Source organism: Anastrepha ludens, chromosome 6 (assembly GCF_028408465.1).
Source record: "Anastrepha ludens isolate Willacy chromosome 6, idAnaLude1.1, whole genome shotgun sequence".
NCBI classification, from domain to species: domain Eukaryota; kingdom Metazoa; phylum Arthropoda; class Insecta; order Diptera; family Tephritidae; genus Anastrepha; species Anastrepha ludens.
In genome coordinates, this window is record NC_071502.1 from 116694034 (window position 1) to 116704270 (window position 10237).

Here is a 10237-nt window from a genome sequence, read left to right on the forward strand (position 1 = left end):
ACACCGGTAGAAACATTGTTGTATGCGATGTTGTATGTTTGCATTTTTTTGAATTTTTGTTGGTCAATGAATCGCGAGAGTTTCAGTTTGAAAATGTGGCAACACAAATTGTATAAAATAAACGATATATATCTTGATATAACCAATTTCAGAAAATTAATCACCGTAATATTCTTATTATTTAGTTTAAGAAACCCCAAAACTACTTTAATAGAGAGCGAAAACATTTTGGAGAAGTATTTAGATAAATATTTATTATAATAATTAGGAAGGGCTAACGGGTGAAAAGCCATATCCGGCACGGGCGATGTACAGTACCGAATTTCATGGTTTTTGCATATTTGGAAAGGCTGGAGCTTCTGCAATTACGTGCCGAAATTTCAAGCCAATCAGAGCTAAGCTGAACGAGTTATAGCACTTCTTTTGGATGGTAATATGTCAAAGTTTCAGGCCAATAAGAGCAAAATTGAGAGAGTTACAGCAATTCTTCAGAGGAGATTTGACAGTTTAGTTGTTTGACTACCGATTTTTATCATTTTTGCATGTCTGGAAAGCCTGACGCTATTGCAACGATCTGCCGAAATTTCAGGCTAATCGGAGCAAAATTGAGCGAGATATAGCAATTTTTCGAATCGGTTCGAATCTCGGTAAAAGATCAAAATATTGAGAAAAAGTTTTCTCGGCAGGCAATGGCAACCCTCCGAGTGTATTTCTGCCATGAAAAAGCTCCTCATAAAAAATAGCTGCCGTTCGGAGTCGGCTTGAAACTGTAGGTCCCTCCTTTTGTGGAACAACATCAAGACGCTCACCACAAATAGAAGGATGCGCTCGGCCAAACACCCAAAAGAGGGTGTATGCGCCAATTATATACATATATAAGGTCTATTTTTTTTTTAAATAGGTCTATTTATAAGTTCGTGCGGTTTTACAACAGATGGCGTAACTTGATTATTATTCCATCGATCCACATTTCCAAACATTCATTGGAGAGCTACTGTCGTAAGGCACAAACGTCAGTATAAGTTTTTTATTTGAAGCGTAAACAACAATATTTTTACCACACTTGAAAATGTCGAATTTCGTGCCAAATAATGTGTTTTTGCGGGGAATTCTTCTTCATTATTTTAATATGAAGAAAAAAGCAGCCGAAAGTCATCGTATCTTGGTGGAAGTTTATGGTGAGCATGCTGTATCTGAGCGAACGTGCCAGAAGTGGTTTGCACGCTTTAAAAGTGGTGATTTTGGCTTGGAAGACGAAGAACGCGAGGGTGCGCCGCCAAAGTTCATGGATACCGAATTGGAGGAATTGCTCGATCAAGATCCGGCTCAAACGCAAGAAGAGGTTGCAAAAACTTTGGGAGTTGATCAATCAACCATTTCCAAACGTTTAAAAGCCATGGGAATGATCCGAAAGGTAGGCCATTGGGTGCCGTATGAATTGAAGCCAAGAGACGTTGAACGCCGTTTTATGGCATGCGAACAACTGCTTCAACGGCACAAAAGAAAGGGTTTTTTGCATCGAATTGTGACTGGCGATGAAAAGTGGGTCCATTACGACAATCCAAAACGTCGGGCAACGTATGGATACCCTGGCCATGCTTCAACATCGACGTCGGCGCAGAATATTCATGGCCTGAAGGTTATGCTGTGTATCTGGTGGGACCAGCTGGGTGTTGTGTATTATGAGCTACTGAAACCGAATGAATCGATTACGGGGGATGTCTACCGACGACAATTGATGCGTTTGAGCCGAGCACTGCGAGAAAAACGGACGCAATACGCCGAGAGACACGACAAAGTTATTTTGCAACATGACAATGCTCGGCCACATGTTGCACAAGTGGTCAAAACATACTTAGAAACGCTCAAATGGGATGTCCTACCCCACCCGCCGTATAGTCCAGACCTTGCGCCATCCGATTACTATCTCTTCCGATCGATGCAACATGGCCTGGCTGACCAGCACTTCCGTAATTACGATGAAGTCAAAAAATGGATCGATTCGTGGATTGCGGCAAAACCGACCGAATTTTTCACAAAGGGAATCCGTGAATTGCCAGAAAGATGGGAAAAAGTAGTAGTAAGCGATGGACAATATTTTGAATATTAAATTTGTAACCATTTTACGTCAATAAAGTTTCAAATTTCGAAAAAAAACCGCACGAACTTATTCATAGTCCTATTATTTACATCAATTTTACGAAAAGTTATGGTGAACTCAAAGCAGCATCGAATTAGGCTCGACTTTTCTCCTCGTTTTTCTAATCACTGTAGCGTTTTTCAGGCTGAAATTCTAAAGATTGAACGTACCTCCTTTCGACTAATGCAGAAGCTGCAAGAATGAGGAGGAAGAAGAGTCTGTCAGACATCTTCTCTGTTACTATACCGCGTGGCATGCCACTAAGTTTAGATACTTTGACTCATCGACTTGAAGTCTTTAGGAATATAAGTGTAAGCCAGATTATGGGGTTTGCACTTAAAGGAGGAGTAGCAGGGAAACTGCTACTGTGGTATCACAATGAATCGGCAACGGGCTAAGTGTGTTGGTTTAAAGATTGGCTGCCGCTTCTACCTACCTGCTTACCTACTTACCTACTTAACTACCTATGTGCCTACCATGGCATCATATGACAGATAATAAAAAAGAGCGTTTGACGCGTCGCACAGTGCGGCCGATTCCCAAAAAGCTGGCCAAAAGGCGAAAAAAAAAGTTTCTAGATAGAGTTTTTTTGTCTTTGGGTTGGCTACAGTAATGCCTTGAGTAGTGAAAACCGTTCATAGCAACGTCCTGTACCCTAAGTATCCTCTGTATTTTCAGTCGCAACGTGGCCTTCGTTTGAGCATCGTATTACTGTCGATGAATAGTGAAAGTTGTACACATTTGAAAGATTTTGTAATGGAGTAAATTGAACAAAACCAAATGGAAGCATCTTCGGAAGGTTAGTAAAATACGAGAAATCTTTAGTACATATCAATACCTCGACACAAAATTTTTAGCTGCAGCAATACGTAGATACATTTTTTGCAATTTTTTTTATAAAATTTGAGTTTTCAAACTGTATAGTAATACAACGCCGTCATATGCTGCTTTGAAACCTATTAAAGGTTACTCAAAAAAGTAATGGTTACTGAATAAAACAAGATTCAGTTGCTACCACTTGCTACCTTGCGACCCCGAAAACATATAAATTTACATGCATCTTGATTATGCTCTTGAATATACGCTATTTCACGTGAGGGGGGGTGGCCAATAGGGGTGGAAGGGGGTGGATTTTCAAAATTTTAAGATCAAATTCGTAATCAGCGACCCCGACAACCCCCGAGTAAGAAATTTTCAATCAATTTCTTAATTTTTTGAGTTTTGGCCAGCTTTTCGGGAATCGGCCGCACTGTGCGCGGAAAGATACAAAGTATGCTAGCTTTAAAGAGGAATTATTTTACCTGGTTTTGAAAGCAATTAGTTAAACAAAGAAAGGTTTGTACAGCCATAGAACTAAGAATATCACGTTCTGCTCGATACATCTAAAAAAAAATCTTTAGTATTTAAGCATTATAAACATTATTGATACTGATGTGTTAAGAACGAGTGGTCTGAAAACTGCTAAAAGAGTGTTGAAAGTGGTTATGACATAAATTTCATTACGCCATATTTCGTTCGCTGCTCTTACAGTTTCCTCAAAAATAAATTACTTACAAGTCTCCAAGGGTATGCCTGTGTCATTGTCTGTGTGCTCATCAATCAATTTGGTGCTGAGTCTCCCCAGGTCGTCGGCTCTAACGTTACCCTCAATGTCATAATGGACAGCAAATCGAGATTACTTTTAAGTGAAACGACTCAACCATCTCATTAAGAGATGTGCGGTATTACATGGATACCTCGGAGGTTGTCGCCTGCTTTGTGAAGGATTTTATCGCCTTCTGGCTATCAGTGAAAATGTAGATTGGTATCGCATCACAACGTAGTAGTGTTACGGCTTTTATTGTAGAATAAATATGCGCAATTTTGTTTCATAACTTTTGCTTGGGAATTTTCATATTTCCACACTTCACGAAGTCCTCGTCACTAATGGTGCAAAAATTCACCTGCTCATTTCCACGAGCCGCGTTTGAGACCAGTTTTGCACTGTGAAATGCTTGAAAAGGTGGTAATCGGTTGATGCAAGGTCTGAACTATACTTCGGATGTTATAGAGGATGTATTCGATATTGTGTTTTTATTTTTATTTTTTTATGAGCTGAATACCAGTAAAAGGCCATCAAAAAAGTCTTCCTGTAAGTATTGAGTATGGCGAACAGAAGGAGAGAGTTTTTCCTGCAAGCTCTTTAACGAATAAAATACCCCTTCTATTCGTCTACATATTTTGTTCGCTTCTAGTCGATCACCTGCTTCAAGCAAATCAGTTATTGCAGATTGAAAGCAGAGGTCCAAGTTAGGCACTTGGTACAATATATGGTGGAGGACTCGCTTCCAACTGACCCAAACACACAACAAAACCTTCTCGATCGTTTACCTGGGCTTGACGATACTTTGGGCAGGTTCAACACAATTTTACTACGAACGATTTGGATGCTGTTCTCGTATGTAACGCCGGCTGCTATCCGCTTTAAAAATAAAGGGTGGCTGAATTTCAAGGGCCGATGTTGAATGTGAACCACACCTAAACGTCAACGACACCGTTGGACTTCTTTCTTTAGTGTTATTTGAAAGAAAAGGTGTACGTCGATAAGCCAGCAACAATTCAAGAGCTAAAGGATGAGATAACGGCATAGAACCTCAATTATGCCTCAGCGTCATCGAACATTTGGACCATCGGATGGAGGTGTGCCGCCAAGGCCACGGCGGCCATTTGGCCGATATTTTGTTCCATACATAATTGAGCCAATATTATCATAATAAAGAGAAATGACAATAATTTCCTAAAAAAATTGTATTTTATTCAAAATCAACACCGGCCCTTGAAACTTAACCACCCTTTAGAATAAACGAACTTCTTAGGTTTCAGCAAAGAATCACAGATGTCAATTCTCAAGTGGTAATTTTTTAAAATTCGTGTGTCCGAGTTCCTCCTCCAACTTATGGTGTATGTACATTTTGATGTTGCTCCACAATTAGAGTGACCTTTGGTTTTGTGCCGCCTCCGAATGGCAGATGAGTTTTTGATGAGGCGCTTTTTCTTAGCAGAAATGCACTCATAGGTCTGCCATTGCGAACGACCGCTACATTGAGCTTCTTCTTGAGATAATCGCTATATAAATACTAGCAAATTATTTTCTGATTAATTTTCTGTTCCTGTGGAATAAAAAAAGTGTTCGTATGATGGACTGACTCCACGATTTTTAAGATTTTATAGACATTTTTGACGTTTGGCTCAACAGAGCAGATCTTATCTTTTTCTTAATTTGCCTTTATTTTGGTGTGTTGTAACACACAATTGACTTCAGAAAACACAGAAACGGTTTAAGAACTTTTTTTCAAGCGTAGCATCACCTTTGAATAGCCACAAAGCATATACCGTTACAATGCATACCTCGTGAGATATAGCCTACTAAAGACTCCTAGCGACATTTTACCTTCATCTAATATTTTTGCGCTTGAGTGCCAATCCATCAATCCTTTCCGTCTGCTACTTAACTGACATTCTTCCCACTAAGCTTAAGAAAATGGCATTACCAACATTGAGGGGAAAACCTCATTTTAATCTAAAGTGTAAATACAGGCAAAACTTACTTAATACCACTTGCAACATAACATAATTGGTATTTTCTTTAATTCGTACACTGTTTACAATACAATTTTCCAGTTCTTACAGCTGAGCCACGTATGCGGGGTCGACATTGAAAAGTTAAGTGACAGATAGCACTACCGCGTAGGGAATAAACTTTAGAAAAGCAACACGACTGCTAAGCTTGCAGCGGTAATCAGGAGAACAAGAGCAAAAGTCGGCGCTCTAGCCAGTTGGAAATCCACCAGCCATACAACGCTAAGTCATTCAGCCAACGCGCTGGTATTTTCCACTTTCAACTTGAGCTTATTTCGCTCTGTATTTATGTCTGTAAGTTTGTCCGTTCGCCGAACTGTCTCACCTGTCTTAGCGATGTTGTGTGATGAAGTGTGTGTGCATGCAGAAGTTGGCGCGTTATTTTTCTACTTGTCTTATTATTACAGTTTTTGTTATTATTTACCAGTCAAACTTTCTTACTTAGTTAAAAACTTTTACTTAAGTCAAGTTATCTTCGCATTACAGGGCTGCGTGAGCGCGTCTTTTCGCTGGTTGCTGGTTGCGACTTTGACTTTGCACTTTCGCACTTTGTAACCTCGATGTGCCACACAACATGTGCATGCAACAAGCAACGTTTGTTGATGAGCGATGATGAGTAGTGCAGCATAAGACAGAAAATGGGGAAATTGCAGCGATGCATTTGCGGTTGCTGCAGAAAATAGAGTGGTTGTGTGTGTGAAAGTGCAAAAATGCATCAACTCGTTGCCGTATCTCATTTTTATGTAGTTTTTACATTCACAGCTTAGCGCCGTATCCATGCAGCACACCACAAATTTCTTTTAATTTTGCAAACTTGCTGTCAACTACATACACACCAGTGTTCACAATAATAGTAGCGCGAAATATTGAAAAGTTTTCACTACTTATTAATTCTTTACTAATTTTTTTTGTTCAATAAAAGATTATTAATACTACAAGAAAAAACATGTAATTTACTTTTTTAAGCATTGAGCACAATTAAAAAAAAATCAACTAACTTTTTAATTAGAATTTTTAGAAAAACTCTGCGTATACAGTTTTATAGCCCATTGAATTATAATAATAAAGTGCCGCTTTGAAGTGGCGCGAATTTCGCGTTAATTTTTTATAATTTTTGTTGACGGCGTTGCGCATTTTTAAGTGGCGGAAAGACAAAAGATCACCAGCAAAAAAAAATTGTTAAAAATTAAAACGATTTTTGAGACTTTATTATACTAAAATTCAATGAGGTATAAAACTGCGTATTCAGATTAGGACATTGGAAATTTTAGTGAAAATTTGTTAAATTTATTAAAATTTTGTACAAAGTTTGATGTTAAAATTTCTTTGGATGTTGAATTTAATAAAATTCTATTCAAAATTTGAAGCTTAAATTTCTCTGGTTGTTGTTGTAGTATGAATTATGTATATTATATTAAAAAAAATAAAAATAAATTAAAATAAAAAAAATGTCAAAAATCAACGCGATTTTTGAGGCACTTCCAACTGTCACTTCATTATACTAAAATCCAATGGGCTATAAAACTGCATGCTCGAAATTTTTCTAAAAAATTTGATTAAAAAGTTGGTAATTTTGCTGAAAATTTGTTGAATTTATTAAAAAGCTATGTTTGAAGCTAGATTTTTTTTTGGTTGTTGTTGTAGTATGAATTATATTTTATAAAATATAAAATAAAGTTAAATAGTCAAACATTTGCAATATGCTGCACTGCTATTTTTGTGCGCACAGCTGTAAGTAGTTGACTTCGAAGCTAGCAACCGCTCTTTCGCTCTAACAGCTAATGACTTTTAGTATTTACGGCTGGCGTGCACATATTTTTCCTAGTCACTTCGTGGTGTGTGAAACAGCTTTCGTACCTTCCTGTTCTTCTCTCTTCTTCTTCCTTTGAGAAAATCCATATTCTCGCACTTTGTAGCGTATTATAACGTTTTAAAAGTGAAAGCTTCAAGCAAAAGTTAACCGCAACTTGTTTCTATTTTTTTAATACCTATAATATTGCATTTATTTTTTCCTCTAACTAAGCACTTTTTATCCGCATAGCCTGCTTGACCGGTCATTCATTATTACTGCCAACTTTTTGCACAAACTTTCTCCTGAACTTGCTATTTTTTCTTGCTTTGATCCTGTTCATCGCAGTTTTTCCTCTTTGCCGTTTTCTTTTTCTGTTCGCCTGCACCATTTCAATTGCGGTTACAGCGGTTTTCTTGACCTCTCAGTTGACTTATGGTGCTCCCCGGTTGGCTGTGGCCGTCGGTGGCCTATCCAGCGTTCCAGCACAACATTGATTTGCTCCATTGGTTTTTCACTGATTCCCCCTTACGTACTGAACTTTCGTCTCGATTGTGGTGCGCATTTCTCATCATCTTCGTCCGATCTTTCCGTCCGCAAATTTAAACTATTATTTTCTTGGCTCGACGGCCGTACATCTTTCAGATTTCTTAACCCTTCTTTCTGGCTTTTGGTTTCGTAGAATTATGTTAGTGTTGCTGGGTGACCGTGGTTTGCTGTGGGTAGCACAGTTGCTGGCAAAAACGTACAACTATTCCTCCACATAAAGTTTATCCGCATTCCAGAGCTTAGCACTCCAATTTCTATTTTTTTATTTTATTTTTTTTTTTTTGTAATTTGTTTTTTTTTATTATTATGTTTTTTTGAGCACTCTTACAATGTTACGCGCACTGGTCACTCGACAATCCTTCGCATAGTTTCTTTGTTCTTGGCCATTGCACCCAAACCCCAGTTGCGTAACGAAATTCTTTCACAAACATTTCTCATCTCCCTGCCATACTTTGCCTTGAGATTTATTTGCTGGCTTCGCTGGTGCGGCTTTCACTGTTGCAACTTTACAATAAGCTCAAGTTCTCAGTTGTTGCTGTCTTTTTTTCTGCTTAATAACCCGGTCTTTGCGTTTCATCCACCAGCTCGCTTGTTTGTCCTTCTTTTGTATAAAACCATTGTCCGAATTATTTTAATTGCACTTCGCCGTCCAAGTTTGTTCATCTGTCTGCATTTATCACACTCGGGTGCCACCACCAACTAAACTCTCCTACTTTGGAACATCAGTTTTCCCAGTGTGGGTAGTAAACGAATCTGTATGTCTTGTAACTTCCGTATCTTTGACAACCACTTTTTTGTTTTACTGGTTTCCATGACTTTTTTGTTGTTACTTTTCTTCTTTGAACTTTGATTTCGTGCGCTTGGCCAAGGATTTGGTCATATAATGAACTGCGACAAGTTTTGCAACAGCAACACAAACAAATTATGAGTTAAATGCATTTTTAATTTGTTGTCGTGATTTCGGTAGGTAGGGAACTTAGAGCTGTCGGATAGTAGATGAATAAGTTTAAAAATTAAGTAGAAATTTCATGAGAAAAATGCAATCAAAGTTTGGGGTTATATTAGTTTTGTCAACACAGAGGTCACAGATTGGGGTTCATTGTAATATTGCGAAAATATGTGGCAGACCTTCAAAACCAGGAAGTGGACTATAGAATAGCCTCAGCACGCAAATCCAGCGGACGATATCTTAGAAACTAATACAGCTTACCAAAAATAAATAAATAAATAAATATCAAAAAGGGCTTAGAAGGTGAAGATGCTGTTATATAACCTCAAATACGAGTATAGCAAAAAAAATGCATTTTCACTTTGAAGCCGGAATATCTCGAAAAGCTGACAAGCTGGCGTGACGGCAAGAGCCGGTAGACGGCTATAGGTAGGTGAAATGGTTGAAGTGCACCTAGCACTCCTCAAGTAGCACTAAATCGCCGTTTTGATACCATTATGAGACCTCCAACAGGCAGATATCTACAGTCAACCAGAGCTGTTGATATAATGGAGAAGATGGATTGTATTGAGGTTAGCGCAGTGCCCCAGACTGTCGAAGAAAGGAGCTCCCAGTGACCTTGATCTTCTAACTGCCAAACCCGGATATTTGCAGAGAAAATGCTCTACAGTCTCCTCCTCTGAAAGGTCCTGCAATGAGTGTGCCGATCGTCCAGTGACCGGTAAACACAGGTACGAGTTTGGAAATTGAATGGCGAGGAGTCCAAAGAACTTTCTGAGTCCTTCGTATGTCGTATTGGGGCCAAAGGGTTTTCGAAATAGCACATGAAGAAATGGAGCTCCATCTTTTCTGCGCTTTTCTGAGAAATAATTTGTGCAGTTCCCCTTTAACAACTGTCAAGAGGATGCCGATGATCGGATAGGAGGTCTCTAAGGCATTTCAGCTCCCTTCATGACAAGCTTATCAGCAATTTAATTTCCCTCTATGTTCCTATGTCCTGGAACCCAGATCAGAGAAATTTTACCTGCACACCCAAGAGATTTGATCTCTTCTTTACAGGAGTTTACTAATTTCGTTCTGTACGGCTATTATTTATTCAGATTCATATTAATAACGTCAAAAACTTTCGTAAAATTCTAGTCTTGCTTCTTGGTTCAAAAATTGTGACAGCCAGCGTTATTATTAGCTTGGC